The sequence below is a fragment of the Hemiscyllium ocellatum genome (genome assembly GCF_020745735.1).
Source record: "Hemiscyllium ocellatum isolate sHemOce1 chromosome 27 unlocalized genomic scaffold, sHemOce1.pat.X.cur. SUPER_27_unloc_20, whole genome shotgun sequence".
NCBI lineage: Eukaryota > Metazoa > Chordata > Chondrichthyes > Orectolobiformes > Hemiscylliidae > Hemiscyllium > Hemiscyllium ocellatum.
In genome coordinates, this window is record NW_026867488.1 from 357,274 (window position 1) to 377,968 (window position 20,695).

The window sequence follows — 20,695 nt, forward strand, 5'->3', positions numbered from 1 at the left end:
GCTAGCTTTGTGTTTTCTAGCTTATACAGACGGGTGTGAGCGGATGAGTTCCAATCCCAGGCGAACCCTCATTTCTTAAATTGACCTGAGCAAAGATGCCGGGTCAGTTTTCTCAAAAAGCCGCTTCGTTAAATCAGATCGGACTGCCTGAATTAGGGACGGCACAGAGCTGCCATTGCAGAGAACACGGCGAAGGGAAACACTTGTTCAAAGTGAAAACAAATATTGCAGATTTCTCGCCCGCTCAATCCGAGTCTGAATGAAACCTCCACCTGTATTATGCTCAGTTCTGAGTGTGATACTTCAGGAAGCTGAGAAGTGAAGTGATTGCAGTCAGCACTGAACAGGTTGAAGTGAATGGTACCGTGTATGAGGACTGTCAGTCATGAAGGGAGATTGGAAAGTTGGGACAGTTGTCTTTGGTGAAGAGAAGGCTGAAAGCTGGCCTGATTGAAGTTTTCCACGTCATGAGGGTTTTAGACAGAGGAAATAATGCAGTGAAAATGCTCCCATGCCTGAAAGGATCGAGAACGATTTGGCAGAGATTGAAAGTCATCAGGAAAATAAGTAAAAGTGACATTAGGAAGACCGTTTTCGCACAGGGAGTGGGGTCAGTAAGTTCCTGTATGACAGTGATCAAGAGGTAGATTCAATGGACACAAAAGGGAATTCGGTGGGCATGTTCACTGTAACAATGTGCAGATATACAGGGAGAAGGCGACAGAATGAGACACGTATTTACATATTGTGTTGAACCAGCAGAGCTAAGGTGGGCTGCATGGCCTCAGTCTGCGCTGTCACACATTTTGTGATTCTGAGTGAAATCGGTGTTGGACCAACAGAACGTAGGAAATTTGACAACGGGTATATTCTGTCCAACAGGATGCTCCATCACAGCAATGAAGGTGTTTTGACATCATTCTCGAAGGTACATGACACAATGCAGATTCAAAACCGAGTATTCCTTTGAATCACTGAGTAATTTGTTTAGTTATTCAGTTGAGGTGAGTGGAGTTGCACATTGGGAGCCACTCCAGTTGATCTGTCGAAGCCGTTTTCTCCTGTGTGATAGTCCCACCAGCACTCCAATTTGCTGTGCTTCCAGTCAGTAGATGCAGATTACTATCCCATACTGATACATGGGCCACGATGACCCAGCTGTGGTGACAAGCTTGTGAAGGTCTGTGTGCTCATCTCCCGTTCTCTGTCTGGCTGCTATGATCAGAATCATCAAACCTCTCTTCTCCGAGATAGAAATAACATGGTGAAGGTGAAACACATCAGTTGCAGTGTGTCCCATGCGCAGGAGGCCCTACAATAATTCCCCACGCTGTCTCACACAGCAGCATCCTCTCGGTGAATTACGCTTGGCAAAAAAAAACGATTGAACCAAATCCGTGTCCGCCACAGTATTTTACTGACACCGTTTATAAAATTCAGGCTCACCGTTAATGTGGAGAGGGGCCGTCAGACTGTAGTTTCCGCTCCTTCTATTGAATAAAGATAATTTTAACTGTGTCCAGTGAGAAGAAAGAATTTACTGCTGGTGGGAAACATTTCTATCTGAACTCGCTGTCACGCTCCTGATAAATTGAAACATAAAGCTGGAAGTCTCTGGATTATGTTGTAAAAATATTGGTATTATGTTATTCCCACCTCGCTGTCACCAACTGAATGAAACGGCTGCGTTTAAATCCCGTGATGAACTGGGGGAAGCTGAGCATTTTCCCAAACACTGGGCACACCACCTCCCTGACACAGTGTTCACAAATCAAACTGACAGCAAAGCTTCACGTGTGATCGAAAGTTTCTGCAAAGAAGACTTGGCTCAACAGATATCCGGAGTGAACGCACTCCTTTCTTGATTTGAAATATAAGAAGTTAGTGTCCGTTAGCCTGACGTGATTTGAAGACGCAACCTTCTAATCTGGAGTCAGACGCGCTACCGTTGCACCACTAGCTCACAGTTGACCTGTACCCTCTATTCATGCTTAAGGGAAGTGATAGCACTGCAATGATTTTAAGTAATGAGTAACAACGGAGATCAACAGTTCATGTCTGTTCTGTCTCTCCCCCGTCTCCTTCTGTCTCTCGAAACAATTTCCAACTCTACCTCAATAAAAAGCTGAAAGAACTGTGGATGCTGTATATCAGAAACAAAAAGAAACAGGAGTTGCCAGTGACCCTTCCACAGAACTGATGGTAATTGGGAAAACGTTGGTTTCTCTGCAGGAGATATTGTGGGAGGAAGGCGGATGCAGTAAATGATAGATCAGGACAGAGCCCAAAGCGAGGGAAGAACTGTTGGACAGGAAAGGGAGTTGATAACGATCTGTGTGGGAGGGTGAATGGAGACTGTTCGTGGCTAAGAATAGGTAGTATGTAATGACAGACTATGTGATAACAAGGCTTAGTGTGTGTGGAAGGGACGAGGAAACTATGGATTTCAGGCCCTAGAATTATTGAAATCGATATTGGGAGCGGAGGGATGTATGGTCCCCAAGTGTAATATTCGGTGCTCTTCGTTCTGCTGATGCTGAGCTTCGCTGGGACAATACAGCAAACCTGAGACAGAGATGTTGGTCAAAGAACAGGGTGGGGTGTGGTATTGGCAGGCAACTGGAAGCTCAGGGTGTTTTTTGCGGGCAGAACTTAGATGTTCTGTGCAGCAGTCACCCAGTTTAGGCTTGGTTTTCCCCATTGTAGATGAGACCACATTGTGAGCATCAAATGCAGTAGACTGGGTTGTGGGAAATGCAGGTAAAGTGCCGCTTCACGGGAAAGCAAGTTTGGGCCCTTGGATATTGAGGAGGGAGCAGGAAAATGGGCTGGTGTCACACATTCGGCAGTGGCAGGGGAAAGTGTCATTGGACTATTGGGATGGGAATGGGGTTAGGGTTGATGGGAATGAAGGAAGAGTGGACGCAAGGTATAACTCCTGCCCAATTACTTAACAGTCAAATAGAGGAATTTATTAAGTGTGTACAAGGAAATTTTCTAATTCACAATGTGGATGTTCATACTGGCGAGGGTGCAAAACCTAAGGGCCATCAACCATAATTCTATTAATATTAGAACAATGATTGGAAATAATATATGAGATCTAAAAGTTGAAGTTCTAAATTGAAGGAAGACTCAGATATTAGGCAAGATCTTTCAAAAGCTGATTGGGGCAGTTGTTCGCAGGTTAAAGGACTGCTGGAAAATGGGAAACCTTCAAATATGAGATAACAAGAGTCCAGACACAGTATGTTCCTGTAAGGGTGAAAGTAAAAGCTGGTAGGTGTAGGGAATGTTGGATGACTAGAGAAATTGAGATTTTGGTTAAGATAAAGAAGGATGCATACGTCAGGTATCGATAGAGAGATCGAGTGAATCCTTAGAGTCTAAAGGCAGTACAAGAATACTTAAGAAGGAAATTATGAGAGCAAAAAGGGGACATGAGATAGCTTTGGCAAATAGAGTTTAGGATAGCCCAAAGGCTTTTTATAAATACATTAAGGACAAAGGGATAACAAGGCAGAGAATACGACCCCCCAAAGACCAGGAAGCTGGCCTTTGGGTAGAGCTGCATTAGATAGGGGGCGGAGGGATACCGAACGGATATTGTGCATCAGTGTTTACTGTGGAGAAGGGCATGGAAGATATAGAATGTGAGAAAGTAGATGGGACATGTTGTATAAAATGTCCATATTACATATGAGAAATTGCTGCATATCTTGAACTGCATAAACGTGGATAAATCCCAAGGACCTGATCGGAGTACCCTAGAACTCTGTGGGAAACTGGGGAAGTGATTGCTGGGCCTCTCACTGAGATATTTGTATCATCAATAGTCACAGGTGAGGTGCCGGAAGGCTAGAGATTGGCTAACGTGGTGCCACTATTTAAGAAAGGTGGTAAGAAAAAGCCAGGGAACTATAGACCGGTGAGCCAGACATCCATGATGGGCAAGTCTCCGGAGAGAATCCTGAGAGATAGGATTTACATGTATTTGGAAAGGCAAGAATTGATTTGGGATAGTCAGCATGGCTTTATGCTTGGGAAATCATGTCTCAGGAACATGATTAAGTTTTTTGAAGAAATACAAAGTGGATTGATGAGGGCAGAGTGATGGATGTGATCTATATGGACTTCAGGAAGGCGTTCATCAAGGTACCTCATGGGAGACTGGTGAGCAAGGTTTAATGTCATGGCGTGCAGGGACAACTCACCATTTGGATACAGAACTGGCTAGATGGCAGAAGACAGAGAGTGGTGATGGAGGGTTGCTTTTTAGATTGAAGGCCTGTGACCAATGGGGTATCACAAGAATCGATGCTGGGTCCGCTATTTTTTGTCATTCATATAAATCATTTGTATGTAAACAGAGGAGGTATAGTTAGTAAGTTTGTAGATGACACCAAAATTGGACGTGTAGTGGACAGCAAAGAAGGTTACTTCAGATTACAACAGGACATTGATCAGATGGGCCAATGGGCTGAGAAGTGGCATATGGAGGTTAATGTAGATAAATGTGAGGTGCTGCATTTTGGAAAAACAAATCAGGGCAGGACTTTTACACTTAATGGTAATTTCCTTGAAAGTGTTGCTGAACAAAGACACCTTGGAGTTCAGGTTGATAGTTCCTTAAACGTAGAGACGCAGGCAGATTGGATAGTAAAGAAGGCGTTTAGTATGCTTTCCTTTGAAAGTCAGAGCATCAAGGATAGATGTTGGGAGCTCATGTTGCTACTGTACAGAACATTGGTCAGGCCACGTTTGGAATATTGCATGCAATTTTGGTCTGCTTCCTATTGGAAAGATGTTGTGAAACTAGAAAAGGTGCAGAAAAGATTTACAAGGATGTTGCCAGGGTTGGAGGGTTGAGCTATAGGGCGAGGCTGAATAGACTGTTTTCTCTGGACCGTCGGAGCCCAAGGGGTGACCTTTCGAGGTTTGTAAAATCATGAGGGATATGGATAGGGCAAATAGACAAGTTCATTTCCCTGGGATGGGGGAATCCAGAACTAGAGGGCGTAGTTTTAGGGAGGGGAGGGGAAAGATATAGAAGGGACTTACAGGGCAACCTTTTCACGCAGAGGGTGATGCACGTACGGCATGAGCTGCTGGAGTAAGTGATGGAGGCTGATATAATTACAGCATTTAAAATACATCTGGATGTGTATATGAATAGGAAGGTTTTATGGGGATTTGGGCCAAGTGCTGGCAAATGGGACTAGATTAGGTCAGGATATCAGGGCTGCATGGACGAGTTGGACCGAATGGTCTGTTTCCGTGCTGTACATCTGTGTCACTCTGTGAGACTCCATGGGATTCTCTAGGAGAAAGTGAGGACTGCAGATGCTGGATATCAGATCCGAAAATGTGTTGCTGGAAAAGCGCAGCAGGTCAGGCAACATCCAAGGAGAAGGAGAATCGACGTTTCCGGCATGAGCCCATCTTCAGGAATTTTTAACTATAAACTATAAACCATTCCCTTAGTTAAATATTGTGAAGTGTGAAGCCATTGTTTTAGTCCCCAAGTTCGACCTGAGCCTACCCCCCCCACCCCCGCCACCCCTCCATCCCAGTAACTCTATTGACAGCCTTCATGTCACACTTAAAACTAGCATCGATTGATTTGTGATCAGTTGGGGGATGAACAGGAACAGGAAAAGGGCAGGAAAGTGCATGTGGGGAATATCAGATCAGCCACAATCCTATTGAATGGAGAAGTAGGCTCAAGGGGTTGAATGGCATTTTCTTGTTCCTATTTCTTACGGTTCCCGAGCCCTTACCTCTGAGGGTCCTGGCTTCAGTGTGTGCCATTACTGAGAGCGCTGATGTTCCCTTGTGTAACATCAACAACTTAGCTGCTGCTGAAACCTCTTGCTCCTCTGTTACCTCTAAACACAATAAGCCAACGTGCTCAGGGGAGGCGATGATCAACTTTATTGTCACCAGACTATTCACCCAGGTAATGTTCTGGGAACCTGGGTTCAAAACCTGCCACGGCAGATGGTGACATCTGAATTCAATATAAATCTGGGATGAAGTCTAATGATGAAACCGTTGTGGTTTGTTGTAAAAACTTATCTGGTTTCCTGCTGACCGAATCTGATCTACATGTGATCTCAGATTCACTGTCAGCTGGTCGAAACTTCACTGCCCTTTCAGTCAATTCTTAAAGCTCACCTTTTTTAACTATGATGTTGCCAGAATGATTTATAGACGGCATAGGCTGGGACTTTTTTTCACTGGAGTGTTGAAGGTTGAGGGTGGAGGTTATGGAGGTTTATGAAGTCATGAGGGACAAAGATAAGTTGAATAACCAGTGTCTTTTCCAGAATGGTAGGGGAGTTCAAAATTTGTGAGTATAGTTTTAAGATGAGAGAGCGAAAATTCAAAAAGGACGGTGGGTGGGGGAGCAACGTTTTTTACATTGAAGGTGGTTCGTGTGTAGAATGAACTCTCAGAGGAAGTGGTGGATGTAGGTAATGTTACAATGTTTGAAATTATTTGGATAAGTACATATGAGCCAAACACAGGCAGGTGGGCCTAATCGTCCACCAGATATTCAAAGGGACAGCCATACAGAGGGGGGTAGGGCCATGCCTATCGTTGTTGTGTGGAATGTGTGACAGATGCAACAAGACGTCCCAACTCCTGTGCTCAATGCGCTGACCAATGAAAGCAAGAATGCCAAAAGCCTTCTTCACCACTCTGTCTACCCACGACTCCATGATTTTATAAACATCTATAAAGCCACCCCTCACCCTTCAAAACTTCCGAGAAAATGACCCCAGTCGATTCAACATCTTCCTGTAGCTCAAAACTTCCAACCCTGGCAGCATGCTTGTAAATGTTTTCTTAACCCTTTCAAGTTTCACAACCTCCTTCCTGTAGCAGACAGCCCAGAATTGTATGCAGTATTCAAACAGTGGTGTAAACAATGTCCTCTCTGAAGAGAATTTAAAAAAATATAACTACAAGCAAATCAGGTTAGTTGGGCATGACTTTCCCACAGCAGTTTGTTTTGGCTGTCCTTCATTAATCTATGTATTTTTTTCAGTTATGAGAAAATATTCTGTGGGATGTGATGAGTGCGAACACATCCAACATTTGCTCATTGTCCCTCATGGCCCTTGGACAGAGTAATTGTGACGACATGCTAGAAGGCAGTTGAGAATCAACCACATTATAATAGGTCTGGAGTCACAAGGTGTGTGTGTGCATGTATGCACGCACGTACATACCTGCATGCAGGGTTCATGAATGGTAGATTTCCTGCCTTGAAAAGGACAGTTTCTGGAGAAACACAAGAGTTCTGGTAGCATCTATGAAGAGACATCAGTGTTACTGCTTTGAGTCCAGTGGTCCTTCAAAACTTGGCTGCATTCAAAACATTAACTGGTTTCTCTCCACAAATGTTGCCAGACCTGCTGCGTTTCCCCAGCAATTTTGCCTTTTGTTGCTGATCTCTAACATCTGCAATTCATTATTTTAGTGAATAACAATTTCCTGGTTGCCAGGACCGAGAGAAACTTTCACTTCCAGATCTTTTTATGAGTTGAACATAAATTCCACCAGCAGCCATGATGGGATTTGAAATTGTGTTCTCAGAAGACCTAGATCTCTGGGTTACTCAACTATTATCACTAGATCCCAAACTCACCTCCAATGAAAATTTTCTCCTAAAAAAATTCCTTTATTCATGCATGGGATGTCGCACTTTGTCTCCAACTGTTGTTCTGGTAAACATCAACTTCACTTTCCCGCTGTTTCCCCATAATCCTCAATTCCCTTTCTGATTTTAAAAAAATCTTAGTTTGAATGCACTTAACAATCCAGGCTCAACAGCTGTCCTACACATGCAATCCCTTATTTGCAGGTTATTCCCTTTGGTCCTCAACTCACCCACAAGGGGAAGCTTTCCCACATCTAGCCTGTCACGTCTCCTCAGAATCTTGTTTGTGACAATAAGGTTACCTCGAAATCTTCTAACTTCTATTAACCACAGGCCCAACCTATTCATTTCTCCTCATAAGACATTATTTCCATCCCTGATATCATCTTGGTCAACCTTCTCTGGACTGCCTCCAATGCCAGTATACCTTTCCTTAGCTAAAAGGCCCAAAACTCTTCCCAGTGTTCAGTTGTGGCCTGACTGGCGTCTGATATAGGTTCACTATAACCTCTCTACTTTTATACTACATTTAAAGGCCAACCTCCCAATTGCCTTCCCTATTACTCACTGAACTTGGACTAAGTGTTCATGGATGCGAGATTGCAAATCCTCCTATTCAGCAGATTTCTCCATTTAGCATTCAGCACTTTTCCTCCTGGCAAAGTGCTCAACCTCATTTTCCCACATTCTATTCCATTGTCCAAGGTTTTGCTCATTTGCTTAACCTGTCGATATCCCTCTCCATGTCATCCTCACCACCTGCATTCCAATCAACCGTCTCTCCTGCAGTCTTGGCAATAGCACATTCACTTCACTTATCGAAGTAATTCATATCCATATTGTAAATAATTTTGGACCCAGCATTGATCCCTGTGGCACATTGCTACTTACAAGTTGCGATCCTGAACATGCCCCTTATCCCTACTGTATCATTGGTTAGCCAATCATCTATCCATACGATTAGATTGTCTCCAATATCATGTGAATATCATTGGCTCTGCCAGCAAGTCTTCCCAACCCGCCCTTGAAAAAGTGGTGGTGAGCTGCCTCTTAAATTGCTTCACAAATATGATGTGGTCTGTAATAAAGGTTCAGGAGCGATTTCCAGGATTTTGATCAATAACATCGAAGCAATGCGTATATGTCACAGTTGGAATGTTGTGTTCACACTTATCTCCTCTTGCTGGTTGAAGTGATGGAGTGAAAGTTGCTCTTGAAGAGCCGCCACTCATATAACCAAGCCAGACAGATCGATTGTGGCCAGAGACTCTGCCATTTTGACTTCTCATCAATCTACATTCTTTCTATCCAAGTTTTAGTCACATCAAACTGCCGCGCAATGCTGTTATGGCCTCAGTAAACTATAATAACGTGAAGATCACTGGGATGATTTTCTACATCCGACTGCAATATAAACACAGATCATCGTTTCCAGTTTTGGTGGAACAAAAGACATCCTACTGGTAGAGAATTGCAGTTAGAGGAAACACAGCTAGCCATTGATAAATATTAATCCTGTTCACTTCAATGGTCAAATTTCAATACAAAAACCAAGTGCACTCGGCTGCTTGTAGCATAGACAACATGACAAAATGGCTCATAGGAGGAGAAATGGGACATTGAGGAGGAGTGAAATGTTTGCTTTTGGTCACCTCCACAATTGTTAGAAAAACAGGTTGAAAGGATTCTTAAAAGTTGGCTGAAGTAGTGGTGTGGCATAACACTTCAGACAGCGCAAAGTGGAAGACTACTTTCTAGTGGAAGAAAAAGACATTTCTTATTTCTGAAAGAACTGGGAAACAGAAGAGGGGATGAAATCTGACTTGGGAGCTATTTCCTATTTGTTGAGGATGTTGCTTCATCACAGTCTTGGTTGAGAGCACAAGCTCTACATCAAGAATTATGGCTGTCCCAAGGGGGCTGAGAGATAAATGGAAAGGAAGTGGGGCTAGAGGGAAGGTAGATGGGAGTGCAATAGGTAGATGGAGATAGGGATTGATGGTGATAGGTCAGAGATGAGGGTGGAGCAAATAGGTGAGAAGCAAGGTGGACAGGTATGACAGGTCAAGAGAATGGTGTCGAATTGGAAGGTTGGATCTGGGACAAGGTGGGGGAGAGGAAATGAGGAAAATGATGAAATCTACATTGATCCCATGTGCTTGGAGGGTCCCAAGGTAGAAGATGAGGTGTTTTTTCGCCAAGCGTCTGGTAGCAAGAGTTTGGCAGTGGAGGAGGCCCAGGACTTGCATGTCCTTGGTGGAATGGGAGGGCGAGTTAAAATGTTCAGTCAAAGGGCGTCGGTCGTTTAGTTTCAGTGTCCTAGAGTTGTTTCCTGAAACGTTCTGCTAGTTGGCATCCAGTTTCCCCAATGTGGATGAGACCATATTGCGAGCAATGGACACAATCTTATAAATAGATTGTATAAATGTTAGCCTGCCAGTGTAATTTTCTTTAATTAAATTAAATAAAATTTTAATTAAATTGGGTGACTGCATGAAACGGTTTGTTGGTCAGGTTTGAGTCATCACTCCCAAATGAGACAATGCCATGAATATTAATGAACTGCTCTTTTTGTTAAAAACCACAAGTTCTTGATTTATTTTCACAACTTACTGGTATTCACTGCACATTCAATGTCAAACTCTGACACCAGAAATGAAATTACAGCATTAATTTTGACTTACAATATTCGAACAAGTAAATTAATAGCACACAGTGAATACCAAGTCTGATTAATATGAAATTAAATTTGTCCAAATAAACATAAAATCAAGCTGGGAGATAACAAATGAGGGAAGGGCAGAAGGCAAGAAATGCAGCATCATAGAAGGTACTCCTACATGGAGTGTATTTTACGAACTACAACAGCTAAATATAAACAAACACTCTGACATGATCCTCTGGTTTTAATGTAAACCATAGCCCCACACAGTAGGTACTATTTAAATGAGTTGATAGATGCAAGCATTGAGCAAATTCAGCCTCCAGCCTTACACCCCTCTTCTTGGAGCTTGGACTTTCCTCCAGTTCTTGGGGGTTATTGAACTCCTGGGCTCCAGCTGCCACTGCCACTCCTCCACCAAAGAAGCTTTGGGACGTTAATGCAAAGGCAAGATACAGAACAGAGCACCTTTGCAAAGGACAGCAGCTTACGGAGACATTGAGCAAAAGCATCACACAGTTTTGACCCATCGATCTCTGGGTTATTTGCGCAGCACACTCATGCTGCACTACTCTGCTCTTGTGCTCCCAGACGTTGAATTGTAGATCAGATTAAAGTAGGTCCTATATCTCTGATTACATCGGTACACAAGGCAGTGAAGAAATGTTTCAGCACACTGGCCTTCATCAGTTAGGGAATTGAGTACAGATGTTGGCAAATTATGTTGCAGTTATACAGGAGGTTGATGAGGTTGCACCTGGAATATTGTCATCAGTTTTGGTCCCCTTTGTGTTCTGACTTCTCACTTCTTCAACTCTGGGATTGTGTTGAACTTGATGGGATACTTTGTCCAACTCGGCATGTTTAAACAGTATCGCTCGGAGAGATTCATTTGTAGCATTTGAGTCGGTGAGTGCAACAAGATTGAACTGTTCAAAGTTACTTGGACTCTATTTTAAACTTACATCAGGACCAGTAGTCAGAGACACGTACAGCATGGAAACAGACCCTTCGGTCCAACTTGTCCATGCTGACCTGATATCCTAAATTAATCTCGTCCCATTTGACAGCACCTGACCCATATGCTCTGGCAGCTCATTTCATATATATATATATACCACTCTCTGCATGAAGAAGTTGTCCCTTTAATATATTTCGCCTCTTACCCTAAACCTATGCCCTCTAGTTCGGGACTCCCCCATCCCAGGGAAAAGACCTTGTCTATTACCCTGTCCATGTCCCTCATGATTTTGTAACCTCTATTAGGTCACTCCTCTCCCTCCGAAGCTGCAGTGAAAACAGCCCCAGTATATTCAGCCTCTCCCTGCACCTCAAGTCCTCCAACCCCCAGTAACATTCCAGTAAATCGTTTCTCATAGAGAAGTCAATGTTTTAGTCCTGAAGAAGGGTTAATACCCAAAACGCTGACTACTCCACATCCTGGTTCTGCCTGGCTGGCTGTATTCTCCCTACCTCCTGCTTGCCTACATCGGGTTGCAATAGGTAGTGACTCAGTGGTTACCACTGCAGCCTCACAGCACCGGGGACCCAGGTTTGATTCCAGCATTGGGTGACTGTCTGTGAGGAGTTTCCACATTCTCCCAATGTCTGCGTGGGTTTTCTCTGGGTGATCCTGTTTTCCTCCATAAACCAAAGATGTGCAGGTCATGTGGATTGGCCATGCTTAATTGCCCATAGAGTTAGGTACATTAGTCAGAGCGAAATGGGTCTGGATGGGTTACACTTCGGAGGGTTGGTGTGGACTTGTTGGGACAAATGGCCTGTTGCCACACTGCAGTTAATCTCATCTGCACTACTTTTGTCACTTACGAATGGCAGAGTAAACTCAACGGGCCAAATGGCCTAACTTCTGCTCCGATGGTCTTGCGGTCTTAGGTTTCTCTGGATTATTTCATTGGCAATGAGCAGTCCCGGGCTCAATGAGCAGCAGTGTCCACTGAAAGCAAAGCTCAGAGGATCGTAGAACTCCTACAATGTGGAAACATGTCCTTCAGCCCAACATATCTGCACTGGTCTTCCGAAGAGTAACCCACTCAGATCCGTTTTCCTACCCTCCATAAATTGCACACAAACCCCCAAGGGTGGAATTATTCCTGGGTTCCTGGTGCCCTGAGGAAGCAGTGCACACCCTGAGCCACCATGGGTTGTGGTTGTGGGGGGTATGGGAGGCAATTGCAGTCCATCAGAAAACAAAAACAGCCCACCTACTCTCCCACTGCACCCACTGTCAGAGCTGGCAGGAGGTTCAGTCCTGGGGGTTGTCCCAAGGCAGCATCACCGGTGGGATCGGGTTGCTGGGAGCGCTGGTGCCCCCGCTGGTGCTTCTGCAAGTTGTAGGAAGACATGAACCTCTTCCCACACTCGGGCCAACTGAAGGGCACCTCCCCGGTGTGGACACATTGGTGCTTCAGTAGGGCGGAGGAATTGCTGAAGGCCTTCCCGCATCAGGGCAGCAGAATGGCCACCCCAACCCCCCCTCCCTCCCCCATGTTTGGACCAGCTGGTGCTTCAGCAGTGTGGAGGAACGGGTAAAGACCTCCTCACATTCGGGGCAGGAGAACGGCTTCTCCCCGATGTAGATGGACTGGTATCTCAGCAAGGCCATGGAATTGCTGAAAATCTACCTGCACTGAGGGCAACTGAACGACATCTGACCAATGGGTCAATAGGTCGGAGGAAAGAGCAAAGCCCTTCCTGCACTCGGGGCAGAAGAATGGCCTGTCCTCGGTGTGCACCCATTGGTGTCTCAGCAGGTGGCAAGAACTGCTGAAGGCCATCTCGCACGTGGGGCTGGAGAACAGCCTTCCCTGGTGTGGACCAACTGATGCGTCAGCAGGGCAGAGGAATCACTGAAAGCCTTCCCACACTCAGGGCAGCAGAAGGGCCTCTTCCCCTCTGTGGACCCATTGATGCTTCAGAACCCTTTCAATTTTCACAATATCCTTCTGATAGGAGGAAGACCAGAATTGCACACAATATTCCCAAAGTGGTCTAACCAATGTCCTATACAGCTACAACATAACTTCCCAACTCCAATACAGTCAGAGGATTGGAAAAGCTCTCAAAACCCACAAAAAAACAAACAGGAAAGAATGGAGGACAAACCGAATTTTTGAGAGTCAGCTTGGAAGCATCAATGAGAAATCGGCGGACTGGGTTTATTGGGTACCCGTTCTCCTTAAATACGCTATATACGTATTTCACTTGTACTCTTCGTAGTTTCTCTGTGCTGCAGTGTGTAGTGGTTCATTAAAATAATGTCCTGATGCAGCTTCGTTTGTGGGTGTTGGGATGATTGCTTCTGTGGTTAAGTATTTGGTTTGTCTGTGTTGTTTTTCTGTAGACGCTAGTTTGAAGTTCCCCATTGACTGTTCGCTCTTCTGTGACTTCTAAGAATGGCACTTTGTTGCTGTTCTCCTCCTCTTCAAACCAGGAGCCCCCCTCAGGCCACAGTCTCACCACTTGGAACACCAATATACAGACTATTCAAAGGCATCTACTGAAGACTAAAACACCAAGTCGAAGATTCACGCCACTCCATTTACTCCATCTAAGAATTCTTGAAAATCAAAGACACTAAGATAAAAGAGGATGGAATAATGCTGTCCTTTGACATAACAACCCTGTTCACATCCATGAACATCAACGTGACCAAAGAAAACTGAAGACACTACTCGAAGAACCAAAGACACAAACACAGCACCAACTGCATCAGCAAAGATAACACTGTCAAGCTCGTGGAGCTGTGCCTTAGCTCCCACTTCATATTCAGTAACAAGCCCTTCAAACAAATATACGAAATAACCAATAACACCACCAGTATCAGGATTCGGAGCAGAAGCAATAATGCAGAGACTCGAACAAACAGCCCTTCCAACGACCCAACCCAAACTTTGTGTCCGCCACAGTGATGACACCTTTGTCATGAAAAAATGAAACAAATTAGAGGAAACCTGCAACACCATCAACAATATCCTTACTGGCATAAAATTCACAAAATAGGAGTACAACAACAAAGTGCCATTTCTAGATGTCACAGTCGAGCGAGCAGTCAATGGTAAATTCAAAACAGCCTCAACAGGAAAACTGCGCACGCCAACCAAGTACTCAGCTACAGAAGCAATCATCCCGACACATACAAACAAACTGAATCAGGACACTATTTCAACGAGCCATTACACACTGCAGCACCCAGTAACTACCAAGACTAATAAGGAACTGAACAGTGCATTTCAGGAGAGTGGGTAGCCAAAACATCCACTGAAAATTGTTTCCCTAACCGGGAATCGAAGCCAGACCACAGCAGTGAAAGCGCCGAATCCTAACCACTAAACCACCAGGGAGATATTGGCATGGGTCAACAGCTCTACTAAAGATTGCTTTCCTGCCCGGAAATCGAACACGCGCCAAGGTTGTGAGAAGGCTTCCACCAATGTCATTACTTGTATCCATTGCTCCCGATGCGGTCTCCTCTTCATTGGGGAGACTGGAGTCTCCTCGCAGTCAAGTTACAATGCTTGAGGGAACATCTCCAGGACACCTGCAACAATCAACCCCATCGCCCTATGGCACAACATTTCAAACCCCCCTCCCACTCTGCCGAGGACGTGCAGGTCCTGGGCCTCCTCCATCGCCGCTCCCTCCCCACCCGATGCCTGGAGGAATAACGCCCCATCTTCCGTCAGGGATGAATTCAACCCCAGGGCATCTGTTTCCTCATTTTCCCTCCCTCACCTTACCTCAGTTCCAACCTTACAGCTCAGCGCTGTCCTCATGACCTGTCCTACCTGCCAATCTCCCTTCCCACCTATCCGCTCCACCTTCCTCTCTGATCTATCACCTCATTCCCATCACCATTCACCTATTGTGCTCTTTGCTATCTTCGGCCCAGCACCCCCCAATTTATCTCGCCACCCCTGGACGCGTCCTGCCTCTTTTCATGATAAAGGGCTTCAGCCCGAAACGTCGATTTTCCTGTTCCTCGGAAGCTGTCTGACCTGCTGCGCTTTTCCAGCACCACTTTGATCTGAACTCTGGTTTCCAGCATCTGCAGTCCTCACTTTTGCCTATCCAATAAACCCAGTGTGTCGATTTCTCATCAACAAACTGACACAAGCAGACACAACGTCTGCAGAAACCCTGGCACATTACCTTACATTAAAGACATCTGTGAAATGATGTCCAGACAACGCAACCCTCTCAGCATTAAACAGCGGCTGATGAACCTGAAATACCCTATACAAACAACCAGCAAACGAATGTTATTTACAAAATACCATACAAGGAAATATATACAAGGACTCTGCCGCACAGTTCCCTGCGGCAACAAATGCTAGGATGAGATAAAAAAGATTTTTTCAGCCAAAACGAATCGGCACTGACTGGACAGCCATTTAAAATCAACGCTGTCAGGTCAGGATAGAAGATCCAAAGGGATGTGCGGTTTTCTTATTTCCTGAAGATTTAAAAAGCTGAGACTGGGTTTGGTGTTTGCTCCCTTTCTACTCCCAGGAGCCGCAGTGGTTGGGGCGGTGAGTTGGGGAAAGTGAAATGTGCCCGTGAGCAGCGTGTGGGGCTATTTCAGCTTCCCCTCCTATGACAGCGCTGTGACGTGACTCTGATGTTCTCACGGACACTGACTGACGCCAAACAGTGAAAAGTGTCTCGTTCCTGCAGATCAGGAATTCAAACAGTATGCCGGCTTCAAACCAAATGCTTTCCATAGTCCCAACTTTGTGGAGCAGTATCTTTCACTGGCAAATAAAACACCTTTGTCCTCAGGTGGCTGCTTCATTTCGATCACGACTTCACGCCCCTCACTGTTCTAGTTTCATTTCCAAACACTTGGCTCATAGCTTCAAAAGCAGCTCTGTGGGTATCTGCTTGTTCCACCCGAACAGGCAGTGGGTTACAGATTCCCACCAGTCCCAATGTGAGTGAAATATTTCAACCCCTCCACTGATTTGCATCTTTAAAAAAACCGTGGAGCAATCTACCTTTCCTTTTGACGACATTTCTCAAACGTATTTTGGATCAGTGGTGCTGGAAGAGCACAACAGTTCAGGCAGCATTCAACGAGCAGTGAAATCGACGTTTCGGGCAAAAGCCCTTCATCAGGAATGTAGTCGGCAGGGTTCACACCTGCGTGGGGAAACCGCAATGGATTTCATGTCTATCGCATTAACCACTCGGCCCACCAATACAGAACCACACTGACAGCTTCAGTTCCCAGGTATCTCTGCCTGTGGAGATGAGAAAGAGTGAATCATTGCAGAGTTTGTTTGAATCCAGTCACTTCACAGGTTTCGAAAGGGTTAAATATCTGCAAATGGCGAGTCTGTGTGTTTCATCCCGAAAGATGAAATGGACGTTCAGTTAAAAACAAAAACAGAAATTGCAGAAGCAACTCAGCAGGTCAGGCAGCATCTGTGGAAAGAGAATCAGAGACAACATTTCAGAACTCTTTTTTTCCCCTTCTCCAGGTACAGCCAAACCCGCTGAGTTTCTCCAGCAGTTTCTCTTTCTGTCTCGGATTCTCAGCATCCTTAGTCCTTTACGTTAGAAATTCAATCAATTCAGAAACTCCTTTGTACTTCCTCAGTGGAGAAGATTTCCGTATGGGAAACATTTTCCTGACACCATTAAAAACGCGAAATTCGCAGCGGTAGGAGCGAAAAAAAAAACAAACACTCTGCCTATCGCTGGTCTCGAACCACCAGCCTTTTGACTAACAGCCGAACGCGCGCACTTATTGAGCCACAGAGACAGGACAGGGCACCAGGCCCGCAGTCTCTTTGAGGAAGTTACTATTCAATTCATAATTCAACCTGCCCCGCCCAGAATTACCATTGTCTTCTATCAGTTTTACTTTTACATAATAAAGCCTTGGACATTCATTGTGGAGACACCGGGGATAGTCTGATCCCACCATCTGCAGGCACATCCATGTCACGAGGAACTAGCCCTCCTACACCAGGGCCAACGCCCTTCGAGCCTTTCAGTGTTTTGCCTCTTACTGAATTTTCTCATTGACCCCGAGCCGTGAAGGGGTTTGAATTCCTGATGTGCAGAGAATTCTTTCAATGTCTCAGATCAGTTCATGTCCCGAGAATATCAGAGTCACTCTCCTGGCCTCTTAAACAAGGGGACGGTGTCTGGACTGTCTCTGCTCAGTCGGACAGTTCGTCTTTCATTCTCCTCTAATTCCACTTCCCAAAGAGTTTCTAAAGGTTCACAAAGCTGGAGACTGGGATTTCTGTTTTACTTCCTGAAAATTATTCCACCTGCTAACTTACAATATTTTGCCAAAATCTCTTCCCTATTGTAACACTTGCATCATGTCCAGGGATGAGGAATTTACATTTTGTGGAGACATTCCCAATTTGGGAATGTTCTCTTAGGAGCAAAGGTTAACTGGAGATTTCCAGGGCTGTTGGCAATGATGGAAGAAGACGTGGTGGGACTGAGCAGGTTAATGATCAGAAGAACCTATTACCACTGGCCAGGGTCAGTTACCAGAGGACAGGGTTTGAAGTTCTTTAATGGAAAGCAGCATTTGTGTAGAACAAACACAGCGAATACTGCAGAAAGCCAACGGGTCGAGCAGCATCTGTGGCAAGGTAAACAGAGCCGACGTTTTGAGTGTGCTACGGTTTTTGTTCAGAACTCAGTGATTTGCCTCTTCCCGAAGTTGGTCCAGGTCTGTGACTCAACTGGCAAACACATGGCAAGTGCAGTGACGCAATGTGGCTCCGGGCCAATGAGAAAATTCGGGAAGAGGCAAAACACTGAAAGGCTCGGAGGGCGATGGACCCGGTGTAGAAGGGCTTGTTCCTCGTGACATGGATGTGCCTGCAGATGGTGGGATCAGACTGTCCCCGGTGTCTCCACAGTGAATGTCCAAGGCGTTATTAAGGAAAAGTAAAACTGATAGACGACAATGGTAATTCTGGGCGGGGCAGGTTGAATTATGAATTGAATAGTAACTCCCTCAAAGAGAGTGGGCGGCCAGTGCTGTAACTTGTCTCTGTGGCGCAATTGGTTAGCGCGTTTGGCTATTAGCCGAAAGGTTGGTGGTTCGAGCCCCCTCAGAGGCGGAGTGTTTGCTGTTTTTTTTTTAAAAATCAGTGCATTGTTTCAATGGTGATATATTGGAATGTGGAGAAAGTGAGGACAAGAGGTGAAAGTCAAAAAATGTGGCACTGGAAAAGCGCAATAGGTCAGGCAGCATCTGAGGAGCAGGACAGTGAACTTTTCGGGCACAGGCCCTTCATCAGGAATGATGCATGGATGTACAAAGGGGTCTCAGAGTCCCCCCACACCAGTCAATGTCAGTTTTCGGGCAGATGCAGCAGGCAATGAACAAGCAAGTGATATGTTACGAAGAGGAATTGAGTTCAGAAGTGGGGTCATTGAACATATTCAAGGCAAAGTTCATCTGAGTTTTGAACAACAAAGAAGTGGATAGTTTGGGGGGGAGGTAAGAAAATGGTTCTAAGACCAGTACAGGTCAGTCACAGAGTCTCACAGCACTGAACAGACCCTTCATCCAACTAGTCCATGCTGAGTATGCTCTCAAACTAAACTCGTCCCACCTACCAGTGTTTGGCCCATAAACCTTAGAACGTTTCGTATTCATGTACTTATCCAAATGTCTTTTAAACATTGCAACTGAACATGCATAAAATCATTAGGAGTATGGATAGGATAAATAGACAAAGTCTTTTCTCTGGGGTGGGGAGTTCAGAACGAGAGAGCATGGGTTTAGTGTTAGAGGGGAAAGATACAAAAGAGATCTAAGGGGCAACTTTTTCGAGCAGGGGATGGTACGTTTATTGAATGAACTGCTAAACGAAGTGGTGAAGTCGAGTAGGATTGCAACATTTAAAAGGCATTTGGTTAGGAATATGAATAGAAAGGGTTTGGAGGGATATGGGGCCGTGTGCTGTCAGGCAGAACTAGATTGAGTTGCGATAGTTGGTCGGCATGGACAAGTTGGATCAAACAGTCTGTTTCTGTGCTGTACATCTCTATGACTCTATGACGTCCTCTGGACATTCATTCTACACTCAGACCACTCTCTTAAAAAAATCCTTGTCCTGTCTTTATAAAATCTTTCTCTACTCACCTCAAGATATTTGCTCCCGGATCCTGAAACCCCCAGCTGAGGGAAAGGACCCCTGTTGTTCACCTCATCCTTATCCCTCATGATTTTATAATCCACTATAAGGTCGCCTCTCAATCTCCTATGTCCAGTGAGAAAAGTTCCAGCCTATCCACCCTAGATGTAGGTATATTCATATCCAGTAATGAAGTGTTCAATGCTGGTGCAGGCTGGAAAGACCATGGGGTCTACTCCTGCTCCCAATTAATCCTGGCTGTTACGTTTCTCAGCCCCATTCTCCCAATTTCTCCCCGCAACTCTCAACTGCTGATACTCATCTCAGTGTTAAACATACTCAGTGACTTGGCCGCCACAGTTTTCTGTGACAATGAATTCCATATATTCACCACTCTCTGGTAAAGAAATTTCTCCTAATCTCTATTCTCCCTTTATGCTGAGGCTATGCCCATGGGTATTAGTCTCTCCTCCCAATGAAAACATCTTACCAATGTACACTCTGTCCAGGCTGTTCAATATTCTGTACGTTTCAATTAGACCACCCCCCCCCCCCAACCGAGAGTGGGCCTGTTAATCAGCAATAATCAGACCCTTCAGGATGAGGACAGCAGGGATTAGGTTCAACAAAGTGAGAATGGAGGGAGAGTGTGTGGGATGGAGATTTTCAGCTTTCAGAGAATAAGAGAGGAAAGAAAGTTTGACGTAAATTTTTATTGATCAGATGAGCCGATGGGCCAAGGAGTGGCGGATGGAGTTTAATTTTGACAAAATGAGCTGTTGCATTTTGATGAGTCAAATCAGGGCAGGACCTATGTGGAGTGTTGCTGAACAAAGAAACCTTGGAAAGCAGCTTCATAGTTCCTTGAAAGTGGAGTTGCAAGTAGATAGGATAGCAAGGAAGGCGTTTGGTACGCTTTCCTTTATTGGTCAGAACACTGCGTATAGGAATTTAGAGGTAATGTTGTGGCTGCACAGGACATTGGAAATGCCACTTCTGGAATACCGCACTCAGTTCTGATTTCTCTGCTGTCGAAAAGGTGTTATGAAAATTGAAAGGGTTCGGAGAAGATTTAGGAGGTTGTTGCCAGAGTTAGAGGGTTGAGCTACAGGGAGAGGATGAAAAAGCTGGGGCTGTATTCCCTGGAGCGTCTGTGATCATTCGAAGTTTATAAGGAGCATGTGTAGGGTGAATAGCAGAGATCTTTTCCCCAGGATATGGGCA

The 20,695-nt window shown here is 45.0% G+C and overlaps 1 non-coding gene across 1 annotated transcript; it reads left to right on the forward strand.

Moving 5' to 3' along the window:
• The first annotated feature begins 18,374 nt into the window (after positions 1–18,374).
• Positions 18,375–18,448, forward strand: trnan-auu (transfer RNA asparagine (anticodon AUU)). Its single transcript has one exon. It is a non-coding gene; the product is annotated as a tRNA-Asn (tRNA).
• The last annotated feature ends 2,247 nt before the right edge of the window (positions 18,449–20,695 follow it).